Here is a 13,616-nt window from a genome sequence, read left to right as displayed (position 1 = left end):
AGTAGTAGTAGTAGTAGTAGTAGTAGTCGTAGTAGTAGTCGTAGTAGTAGTAGTAGTAGGAGGAGGAGGAGTAGTAGTAGGAGGCGTCGTAGGAGTAGAAGTAGTAGTAGTAGAAGCTGTAGTAGTAGTAGTAGTCGTAGTAGTAGTAGTAGTAGTAGTAGTAGTAGTAGTAGTAGTAGTCGTAGTAGTAAGTAGTAGTAGTAGTAGTAGTAGTAGTAGTAGTAGTAGTAGTAGTAGTAGTAGTAGTAGTAGTAGTAGTAGTAGTAGTAGTAGTAGTAGTAGTAGTTGTAGTAGTAGTAGTTCCCAAGCATTATGCCATTCGGACTTTATGCGAAAGGTCGACACTCTATTATGAATGCATACATATTTTATAAACTGTATACAAATTAACTGAACAACTAAGTTCAAAAAAAAGAAACGGTAAAATATGTAGCTATACAACATATCATTCGAAATATATGTACTACGTGTCTATCTCTAGAAAGAGTGATACGTGATCGTAATTTTATAGCGTTACATTCATTAGAAGAAGGAATTTGACAACACAGTGCACTACGTTTTTTTTCTAAGTGTGTTCTCACCCATTTCTCCAACACCATACTATGTGCAGTTTAAAGTAAACTTGAGTTGCGTAATTATTTACAGTATATACAGTATAATTACAAATGAAATATCTTACTCATCATTCCACGATGAATGAATTTAAGAGTTAAATACACCTTATAAATTAAGGTTTAGTGTGCACATGTCGGAGAACAGCCACGATGGAAAGAAAATAACATGGAAATAACGAAATTAATCAAACTCCTATCATTTATATAAGTTCATAAGGCGATAATTGCATTTGACTTGTTCTTAATATTGTCGTTTTCATAATGTATTCTTTAACAAAATATATAGTCTGATTATTTTAGATTTTAATCTTAATATATATGTTTATTATAAATAGTATTATCATTATTATCATCATTATTATCTATAGTAGTATAGATGATACTATTACTATTATTATTATTATTACTACTATTATTATTATTATTTTTTGAAACGTATTTATTGATGCAAACCATTTGCGACACAATGGCCACATGTTTCATTGTTGTCGCCGCAAAATTCACAAGTAACTACATCCTGGAAGGACGGAACACAAAATAACATATTCGGCTTTCTTGAAGTTATCCAAACTGTGTTTGACTTAAAATGGTATCTATATTGACATCTTGTTTTGGGAAAAGTGATAAGAATATTCATAAGCTGTTCTAGTCCTGAAAGACGCCAATCCAAATTTTACGTAAAAAAATAATTTTAATCAATACTAGCTCTAAATATGTTTAATTTGATACTCTAGTTAAGAGTGTCGACAATTAAAGCTAGTTATGATAATTATATGAAGCTGCATTAAAGTAGATTGCGGCAGAACCGTTCAGATGTCTTATCTTTAAAAAAATGGCCGTATTTTTTAGTGTGTTAAGGTTATACATAATAATAAATCCATTATTTTTACTCCGTTCTAAACAATAGTTCAGTCAGTGTGGTCAGTTTGATTTGTTAGCAGCACTTACAGCACAGTTTCATGCAACTTAAAATTTTGCTATGTAAATCAGAGCTATAGAGAGAAGGGTCGTAAATAGGATTTCATAAACAATAATCACGCAAGGAATACAGCCGGGTGATGGATAAACTCAAACATCCAAACAATTGTGGTTCTGCGTTCCGATAAACTGCTACATCATGCTCAAGGGCAAATCAATAAATGATAACATATACGTAGCCTTAATTTGACAAAAAAAATTGTACGCAATTTAATGAAATTAATATTCGCATACAACCCATTCAAAATTCATTCCATGTGTATTGAATAACATAATATATAAGTATGCTGTAAGATTAAATACAAATATATCTCAATACTATTAGCGAAATCGGGTTCGCAACGTATACACGTTTTCTTTAATGTTGTTTATATATATATATATATATTAACCATATTTAATGTTTTGATATGAACCCGGCTCATTCGCAATAAACCTCAACATACCAAGCTTGTTTGGAATGTGCCTAATCCAAAGCTGTTTAAAATTGAAACATTCGCATTCCTTAATATTTTACGGGTATATTGCTAAAATAGCATCGGTTTAAATAGAACTGAAAAACTACTTTAAACAGACACGATTTTATACTTTCAAGTTCATGTTTGCTTTATAACAAACAGTAAAACAGGAGGTCATTTTGATAATATTCGTGACAGCACAGTGTTTGAGCTATAGGTAAGTAACCATGCCATTGTTCAAATGATTATGTCGGTGTTATTTTATTTAGTTCGGCAATTCATAAGGTGAAAGAACATTCAAATATTAACGACACACAATGAGAGTAAATAACACTTACTGCATCACATTTACGACAAGTCAGTTCACAGTAAATTAGAATATAATCACTTGACTGTTGACTTTAAATAGGTGTGTATGGCGAGTGTATGTTGTGTCATCTAACAAAGCTCTTAGTTTATAAAACGGTTCAATTAAAGGAAGCGTCTTACGTTTGCAACGGCCATCTTTTCATTTGCAATTATATTAATAGTAAAATACAGCTTTCAGACAATTTAAACATTCCCGGTTTCATTATATCCGTTTTATAGATTTTCCAAGTGCGTATACTTAATTCGCCGTTGATACCAAATCAGGGAGGCTTGGGCCAATCGCTAAGAATGTAATCGCAAGCATTTTATTACCTAATACAAGGTGGGCAATAATCCCAAAAGGTATGTTCTTAGACCTGTGCAAAGTGTTGGGGCACAACAGAAATACGACAATGTATACCGGATTTTTATGGGAAATTTCATTAGGCATGTATACATGTGTTTAGGATCAATCATTATATGATGTAAGGAGTTTTATTTATAATAGAGATGATACAATTATGTATATGCTTTCATTCTAATTAGACCATTAATTATAATGTTTTCAGAATGAATGTCTTCTCAGACCAGCAAATTTCAGACCAGTGTGTTGTAAAAAGAAAGAAGTCATCACAGTAACAACCCAATTGCGTCGAGTTTTTGTGCGAAACACAAACGTTTATAGTATGCACATACAATCTTTTTCAGACAAAGTGACGGTGAGTAAAATACGTCTGAAATAGAATCAAAACGAGCAGACGGGTATTATAAAATAAGGAACGAAAGGAGAATGCAACCGGTAAAAAGAGAACTATTTGTATACGATAAGGTGAACGTAAATAGAAAGCAAGTTTCCGATGGACTTAATGTGCAGGGATTGAACGGTCTTTTACACAGTAAAAGGATCGATAAAGTATTTACTTCTTCAATTTCAGATCATGTTGTTAAAATTCTAATTAAATCATAAAATTGTTAATCAAGTACAAAGTTGAGTTGGAAGGATTTAAATGTGTTAATTATATGGAAAGTTTAAACATCGAAATGAAACTGAGAAGGTATTGTTTTGTACACAATGGACTGCTATATAAATTGAATCGCCGTTGAATAAGCGAAGCAATCGGTAACACTTTAGACTAGAAAAATTGACAGCAAACCGGACAAACAAAGCACATAAAAGCATACTGTAAATAGAGGCCTCCATTTATTATTTCCATTCTATGTACTGTACGTGTCAATGAGAAATTGGCAATATCATTTCAAATACATATATCACGTTAGGTAATCAACAATCCACACAATGTAATTATTGACAGGTACAGGTTTGACGATAGGTGCTGTCGTTCGTTATCATGGTTAAAACTGTATTTACGTCATCAGTGACCAATTGCTTACATTCATTTTGAAATTGCAGGTAATTCGAGCACATTCCTTTAGAGTTTCAAAAATACATATACTGTGCCCTCGGGCGATGGTTTGATATTATTTGAAATCCAAGCCTATTGCAAGTCCTCTTATGCTATATAAATGCTCGGAAGTCGATCATTTTGAATTGTTCTCACAAATATATTATGACAATCACTAACAAATATGTCTAAAACAAACTGTATTATGTCGATTGCACAGCTTTGAAGAATATTTACTTTTGTGAGAAATCCTAAGTAAAAATTCAGAAGAATATATAATATAATTACCTGCTCGTTAATCGTGAGATGTTTCGTCATTAGATAAAGATTAGAAAAGAAGTTCGCAAAACCTACATTTATACACAATGGCGGACTGTCAGTCATTTTGAATTTTGTTAAAGAATATATTGTACTATACAGATTAATGAACTATGATCTTGAGGTGTTTCAAGGTTCGCAGAAACCACTGCTTTAACGTTTATATTCCAAGTTGGGTTTTATAATTAAATTTTTAAATTGAAAATAAATACGGCTTATAACTGAAGCATCACGCTCATTATTTAAAGTAAGTCCTATCTGTTTAAGCAAATTTTATCAAATATATGCATTGTTTTCAAAAGGATTGCTTATGCATTATAGTGCTGTTTTAAAAAATAATTCTTTGTAAAATATTGATAGGTTCTTTGGTTTGGTTAAATTACATTTCCAATAGTTGGTAAATCTAGCGTGCAGCATGCAATTTAATGTGTCTTATTCTTTATCCGACTACACCTATGTCAACATGAACAAATAAAGTCAGATATGTGTGTCATACATATGTCGTTGTGTATATTTAGTATCCATTGGCATAATGTTATGGTTAAACATTTACTTAACTGGTGAGACATAACGGTCTACATATTTCCTCCATTCGTAATAAATTAAGGGCATTGGTAATAAATGCTGGAAACGGTAAATGTGAGGTGCTGTGTTTGTTTGAGTACGACGAGGTATGCATTATTTATTCACCAGAATGTTTCAAATGTAATACGCAATCTATAACTACTCACAACCCATTATATATAAGTTTTGAAAACCATCAACTGCAGCCAAGCTGCATTCAAACAATCAACTAATAAGTTAGATCGAATTTCGCTTCATCAGGGACACACAATGTCAGTGTTAAATGTATCCTGATTACATATATTACTTTATACTCAAACGCTCTTTTGCTCAATCATACAGGTCGCTTGTAAATTATCACGAGAAGATATAATTTGACAATAATGTTCACACTATGAATCCCAAACAGCAACTATCAATTAATAATGCATTATCACATATAAAACAATGTTTCTCCAGTACACGAAAAAAAGGTCATAATGACAAAGAGTAATGTCTTTATCTATACATTATAGCGTTCGCTTTGGGTATTAATTGTGCATTTATGTTTTTTATGAACTGGCACTGCTAAGAAACGCACGGTAACATATTGATGATTGCTTGAAATTAAGAAAATTCGTTTGTAAATATTTTGAGATATTTGCATTATTTACCAGACGTGTAATGGATTTATCAGCAATATATGGCAAACGCCAAACGTTGCAATATATATTCAATTCGAATTCATTGACACGCAAAGAACATTATGATCGGAAATTACTTTTAGTTCAGGCTTTGACGGTGAATTAAAGACGTGTGTTTTCTGTGATAACAAAACAATACTACTTGTGAATTGCATACGATTTTGCACATAACGCTGTTTCTTTGTCTTGTTAATAACTTTGACTTTACAGCTTAAATGCATTGTCTGTTTATTACTGATGCAAATTTGTCTGGTTTTGGTAAGCCTTCGTTATCCGTTTGCATTCTAATGTATAAAGGCAATTGGCGAGTCCAAATTGATATACGGAATTCAAACGGAAAAAATCATTATTTTTAACAGGTTTTCTTTCGAATGGACTGTAATAGAAACGCTTGCGTTAGTTAAGCCATTACTTTAATATAAATGTTCCACACTGTAAATTATCAGCAATATTAAACGCAATATGCTTGTGATCCAATGAATTCAAATTCAAATCGTTACATTTGCATTACATATAGAGCACTCACGTGACTTCACACACAGTTATTATCGTAGCACCCTGCTAAACACAAAGAATATCCAACAAGCAACAAACAAGCTTGTAGATCTAGTCAATACGAAACAATCGGTCATTTCAGCGCAAAAACACCAATTACTTCGCACTCAGTCAGACTCCAAAATCCGTGCATATATTCAATAGAATCTAAATGTTAATTAACCACTCATAATTATATTAAAAATATGCTGTTAACACTTGAATGATCTAAGCACCCATAACAACAGACTTGGTTTGGAGCATTTGATTAGTTTTTACTTAAATGTAACTATAACTCTTAATTAAGTTAAGTCAAGAATGAAAAGTACTACACGGTTCTTTAATTGAATGTTCTTTAAATCTTTATCTTATAAAATATGGCGACTCCGGACACACACGCACATTAAGCAATGTTATTCATTTAAGATAAATATTTAATTAATTTTAGTTAATTGTCGTAGTCTTTCGTTATATTGAGAAACAGCATATACATGTATTAAAATGGAATTGAACATGACATGAACATATAAATATTGCTCAATCCACATGCTCAAAAGGTTTTATGGCCTCATGGTTTCTGCAATATAAGCTATTTTGAAGGCACATGTTTTGTTCGCCTGAGAGCAAAGGTCGATTTTGTTTGATTTGGTATTTTATTGACTTTCGACGGTTATAAAGAACTCAGTGTCATACAATTCTTGATAACTGATTTTGAAAAACACAACTAGCTACCTTGAAGCTGTTGTATGTTATTTATATGAACTAATATAATCATCTCTTAGAACCACTATTCTTTTTCATTGTCATCAAGTATTCCATGTCAGCGAATAATGACTGTGCTACCATAAAATACTACTAATGCAGAACATTTTATCATAAGGGACACTTCTAATTGTATAATGTTAAATGCGACTGTGAATACAACATATCATATCAAAGCAGAAAATCCTAACCAATCAATATACTATGAAATATATATTTAACAAAACGGTCGGTAAAAGCGAATCGATTGATTGAACAGGATCTGAAATGGAACACACTCGTCATAGCAATACTTCAGCTTCGACTTTGATCAGCAAGGCAGCCAATTTAAACCACTTGCAACCAGATGAAAACAGTGATATACTTTGTTTGATGTTCGCTCTTACAAATCATGTTCACGGATATGCTATAGCAACTTTGTACTTAGTAATATCAAGCTGCAAGTTGTCGTGAGGTTTGGAGGAAATTGCCTACTTCTGTTGCATGGCATCAAATGTTCTGTTTTGTACTTGTAGTTAACAACATTACTTTTTGCATCACTACGTTGTTTTGAATAGTAGATAATAAACTCGGTTACATGCCATGGAATATATGAAGTGTAGTTTATAATATCGATTTAATTTTATCGGAATTATTTTATAAAGTTCATATTTATGGAGTTTATGTCTTTTTTGTTTATAGTGTTTATATACTAATATATGCATCGATCGAAATGACGTACGCATTGTTAGAGGTAGTCAACAACATTGATGTTTATGAATTCGGAGATATGTAGTTCCGTTCACCTTCTTGAATCTTGACTCAAATGTATGTTCATATTGTCGTAATAAATTTAATAGGAACTGTATTTCGGATATCGTAAATTCAAAGATAAGATGTATAGTGGTGTGCATATCTTTACATTCTTTCATAAATAAACTCGCGCGTTCTTGGAAATCATTGTTTTATTTCGTTCGCCTTAAATCTTTGCAAGACTGCTTTTATTGTATAGACATAAACAAATGCTCAAATCCCTTTTATGTTGATGTTTAAACGCATAGATATATGTAAGTGTAATTTAGCGTCCGTATGTAAGACGTACTATTTAATGAATTGTCCGCAAGTATAATGTGTATTACTCAACTTAAATTTTGTCTACCTGTGTGCTTTTAAGGTTAACACAGAACAATATCAAATTTAAGAAGCTTCCCGTCTATGTCACTGACGCCGTGCACATTTGCACATCACAGATACGGAAAATGTCTTTGATGGTCCTATATTTCGAATTAACACCACTATCTTATTGGCATGGGCCTTTTTCTAAAACAAAATGATTTCTTCGGAAACAGAACGTAATCAATTTCGATGTAACAGTGTTATTTAGGAAGTCCGAAAGTGAATTAATGTTGTGATTATGGTTCACACAAAGCAGTGTAAACACCTCTATCAAAACGCTATCATATCAATGAGCGCCTTTCGTTGCGAATGTCTTACAATGATTGCAGACGCAACGTGCATGAATTTCATTTAAATTTGGATTGGCATTGTGCGCATGCCTGTGTGTGTTTGCATAGCGTCACTTCTTATGTATTTATCATGAATCTGATTGGATAATGTTCAATCATGTGTATCAGTTATCCCCGAAGCCACTGCTTATTGCAGAACGCTTTCGCTTTCATAGACGGAACCAAGTGTAACAGAATATGTCGCCGAACTTCGGAAGCTGTCCAAATATTGTGACTTCGGTCCGACATTGAATGATGCTCTTAGGGACAGGTCCGTGTGCGGTATCAAAGACGAAGCAACCCATAGACAGCTGTTGTCAATAGAAGAATTGACACTCAACAGGGCAATTGACATCTCCATAGCGATGGAAACCGCAACAAGGGACGCAGCTGAGTTGCAAACATTAAACGCCGGAAGCAACGTCAACCGCGTAAAGAAGACTGCAACCAGACCGCCGAAGAACAAGAAATACACGCACAAATCACGTTCCAGGTCGACGTGTGTTCACTGTGGCAGAACGAACCACCATTCGGCGGATTGCAGGTATAAAAAAGCATCCTGTCATAAATGTAATGCCAAAAGACACATAAAGCGTGTATGCCCTTTAACGAATAATGTCAACGGATTGGAAAATGATGACATTGAGGATGAAAGCAGCGACGTTGAAGACGTGCATCTAATAAAATCTGTGAAAAGTGGTGACAAAGGAAGAATCACCATACAACCGAAAATAAACAACGTAAGCTTGACAATGGAAGTGGACACCGGATCTGCCGTCACGCTGATGTCAAACACTGAATTCCGGAAGTTGTTCGGTTTCGGTCAAGTTAAGATGCGACGACCGCATGCAATCATCATGACGTATTCCGGAGAAGTTCTCGAGAAGAAAGGTACTGTATGGTGTCAGTCTCATAAAATGTAGACTGGAACAAAATCGTATCCGTCAACCATTTGTCGACGACTGTGCATCTACACTCCATGCTCAAGAAATACACTGTTGTCTTCAGTGATGGCATCGGAAAGGTAAAATACATCAAGGCTAGTTTAACGCTTAAGGAAAATGCTAGACCTAGTTTTATGAAAGCAAGAACAGTGCCATACTCGCTCAAACGAAAAATTGAAAAAATTTGGATAACCTTAAGCGCCAGGGATTCTTGACGAAAGTGAACACTAGTGGATGGGCAACACCCATTGTACCAGTTGTGAAACCTAACGGTGATGTTCGGATTTGTGGAGACTTTAAGGCAACTGTCAATCCAGAAATCAACGTTGGCAAATATCCTCTTCCACGCTTGGAGGACGTTCTTGTCAATTTGTCTCCCGGGCAAAAATACAGCAAGCTCGATCTACGACAAGCATTTCTGCAGCTTGAATGCGACGAAGAGAGCAAGGAATTATTTACGATTAACACGCACCGTGGTCTGTATCGTTACAACCGGATGTTGTATGGCGTTGCGTCTGCCCAAGCAATATGGCAACGAACAATCGACCAAGTTTTGCCAGGGATTTCCGGAGTACAGTGCATTCTGGGCGATATGGTGGTCACAGGTGACAATGACTGTACACGCCTTGACAATATCAACAAAGTTTTGAGCAGGTTAGAGCTCTTTGGAATCAAAGTTAACAAAGAAAATGTGTTTGTTTTGAAAAACGGTATACCTACTGTGATCATGAGATTGACGCTGAAGGACTTTGGAAATGTCAGGATAAGGTTGAGGCAGTGTTAAACACACCGACTCCGCGAGACATTAAATCATTGAGAGCATATTTAGGGGTGCTTAATTACTATCACAGATTTTTGCCAAATCTCGAGACAACCATTAAACCGCTGACATATCTCCTTGAGAAAAATCGTAAATGCATATTGTCGAGCGAATGTAAAACCGCGTTCGAAAATTCAAAGAATGTTCTGACATCAGAACAAGTTCTTACTCATTACATGCCAGAACTTTCGGTACGCCTCGCGACCGATGCGTCTCCGTATGGTATATCCGGTATGATGTCTCATGTAATGCAGGATGGTTCTTAAAGGCCAAGTGCATTTGCATCAAGATCGCTAACGAAAACGGAACATTAAATACGCGCAAATCGATAAGGAAGCTTTAGCAATTTACTGGGCTGTTCAAAAGTTCTACCCGTATCTTTATGGAAAAAACTTTACATTGGTTACAGATTTTCAAGCGCTAACGTCAATATTTATCCCCAGAAAATCTATTCCCGCGACTACAGCTGCGCGCATACAAAGGTACGCAATGTTTCTTTCAGGGTTCGATTACGACATTCAGTACAAAAACACTAAGCATCATACACATGTTGATGGATTGTCGAGATTACCCGCGCCAATAAAAGGTCAAACAAATCTCGAAACTGAAGACGTATTTACACGTTGCAATTACATGTAGAGCAGCTTCCCGTGACGAGTGCTGAAATTAGCCGAGAAACAAAACGAGAGCGCGTGCTCTTGCGCGTGTTCGATTACGTACAAAACGGCTGGAACAAAACGACTGATGACCCGTTGATGAAACTCTATTACTCGCGACGTAACGAATTAACAATTCACCGCGAATGCTTAATGATGGGCATCAGAGTCATTATTCCTGTCAAACTGCGAGAGCGCGTTTTATTTTACTACATGTCAGCCACCCAGGTATCGTCCGAATGAAATCTTTAGCGAGAAGTTATGTGTGGTGGCCTGGCATCGACAGCGATTTAGAGCATTGTTCTAGGCGTTGTAATGGCTGTCAAATGCAACAGAAATCGCCAGCAAAGGTACAGTTACACCCGTGGAAATGTCCCACACAGAGCTTTGAGCGCGTACACGTTGATAACGCAGGTCCATTTTTAGGTCACATGTTTCTTGTTTTAGTAGATACCCACTCAAAATGGCCCGAAATCGTTGTAATGAAATCCAAATGAAATCCACAACCACAGAGAAAACAATACAAGCTCTTCGAACATTTTTGCCAGGTACGGATTACCTAAGCGACTTGCTACCGACAATGGAAGTCAGTTCATTTCAGACGGTGTCACGAAATTCGTGAAAAGTAATGGTATTGTACACATTCGCAAGGCACTGGCCCACCCTGCTACGAACGGTCTAGTGGAAAGATTTAATAAAACATTTAAGTAATCATTGCGTACTATGCGAACAGGATCCGATGATTTGAATTTGAAACTTAATGCATTCATACTTCAATACCGAAATACGCCCCACGCTACAACAGGCGAAACACCGTCCAAATTATTTCTAGGGCGCACGTTGCGCACAAAATTGGATTAGATGAAACGAGACACACAAACGGTTGTTAACGATTCGCAGATGAAACAATCTTTGGCTGATAGTCATAACTGTCGCGGTTTTGACTTAGGCCAAACTGTTCTCGCGATAGATTACCGTCAAACAGCAAGAGATAAATGGATCAGTGGGTGCATTATATCGCGTGACGGAACGCTTTTATACAAAGTTGATGTTGGTAACAGCGTGGTATGGAGACGACATGTCGATCAATTAAGATTCACAGAGGTCAGCATTCAGACACTTCTCGAAAGTATTCCCCCAGTTTATTACGAACCGCGTTGCGTAAACAATGAACACACGAATTATGATCAATTGCCACAATGAGTTCCGCGTTAAGATACTGAAACGACTGGCATGCAGTCAGAAACACATGTTAGACGCCACCCGCTGCGTAACGGTCGTAAACCAGATCGGCTAGAGTATCGTTAGTTATAACTGACACTGACTATCCGCAGGAGAAAAGCCGGAATAGAAAACATTATCTGTTTGAAAGATTTAATGTTTTGATGATTTTGTTGGCATGCTAAAACTCAATTTGATATGTCACTGGTTCCTTCCAATTGTTGAATACTATATGATATGTATCTTCTTATATTATTTTTTTTATTTCAGGAATCAATGAATTTTAAAAGGGGGAGAATTGTTATGTATTTATCATGAATCTGATTGGTTAATATTCAATCATGTGTATCATAGCCACGCCCTCTATGTACTTCTGCATGCTCACCACTGGTCATACGATGTAGTATTAAAATAGCCACCAAACCTACTGCGTTGTTCTCTGTCTATTTTAACCCACAAACACAACAGCACTAATGAAATGCCGCATGCACTTATTAAGTGCATTGCAATCTTAGAAGATAATGCGTTGTAATGAGCAAAAAAAATGATGCAACCGGATTAGGTGATATCATACTTTTTACAAAAATGAACCTCGAATACCTTTTATTCATTTCATTTCGCAGCGACGATTTTATGGCCTATCAAATGTCTTGTCAGCAAATATTGCCAAGGCAGCGGCCACCTCGTGCCGCCCGGTGATGAAGACGCTGGGTATAACATGTTTCCTAACGCGAACAAATAATATTCTATCAATAAATACTGTTCCCCGCACGTGTAAGTCATGAATGATAGAACATTCATAAATACAATCCAACGAACCATTTTATAGAGTTTTTATTCACAGAACCATAATTTAGAAATTGACACACACATTTATAAACTAAACTCAAAAGGAGCTTAACAAATAAAGTTAAACAATATGTATTGACATAGGTCATTTTGGAGTACTGTAAACATGTTTTGGAAGTAGTATGTAGTGCTTTTAGTCTCGTGCTTGATTTACAATACCAGAATAATTGTCTAAACTGTTTTTAAAGACATAATCATTATCTACTTTCCTTTGGGAACCTTACAGCTTGTATTGCAACAGAGCTGGATGAAACTTCTTACAGTTTTTAAACTTTCTTTTCTTGTAGTAAACAATTGACGAGGAATAATTATATGCAGCAGAATAAAGAAACGTAGACATATACACATAATATAAATACACATGAAATATAAATCACATGTTCTACTTTTCACAAAATAAATTATATTCAATACATTCCAAACATATTGTAGAAATGTGTACACATTTGTTAAAATATCATCATTCAAATAAATGCTTCTTTGTATCTGTTGAGGCTAAAATTATAGTCTTTTAAAGTTAGCCGGTGGCGTTCCCGTTTCGAAAATGATTTACTATATATAACAAAAACAAACGTCTGACAAACTGCACATACTACTATGTAGCGATTTGTAGCGACAGGATGACAAATGTGTGCTGGTTCTAGTATTTTACAAGACAATGTAGATAAATCATATTTATTAGTAAATATAATGTACATGTGACACAACAAAAAGTGTCATCATCTTACAAGACATAACGTAAACTAAAAAAATACGTATCATTGGTTGCAAATTAATGTTTAATTGTTGAAATACAATATCTGTCCTGCAAACTTTCAAGTTTGTAAAGATCTAATTGTTTGCGTGATATAATCCAGGACAGAATCAAATTGCATCATTTGAAGACTAAGCGTTAATGAAGTGCAATGTTCTTCATGCACATACAATTACACATTATTGAATTTAGACAACAACAAAACGCTATAAATTTACATTCTAAC

The sequence above is a fragment of the Dreissena polymorpha genome, chromosome 6, assembly GCF_020536995.1.
Source record: "Dreissena polymorpha isolate Duluth1 chromosome 6, UMN_Dpol_1.0, whole genome shotgun sequence".
In the NCBI taxonomy this organism is placed as follows: Eukaryota; Metazoa; Mollusca; class Bivalvia; order Myida; family Dreissenidae; genus Dreissena; species Dreissena polymorpha.
The sequence above is the reverse complement of the archived record's forward strand: the minus strand, read 5'-3'. Positions refer to the sequence as shown.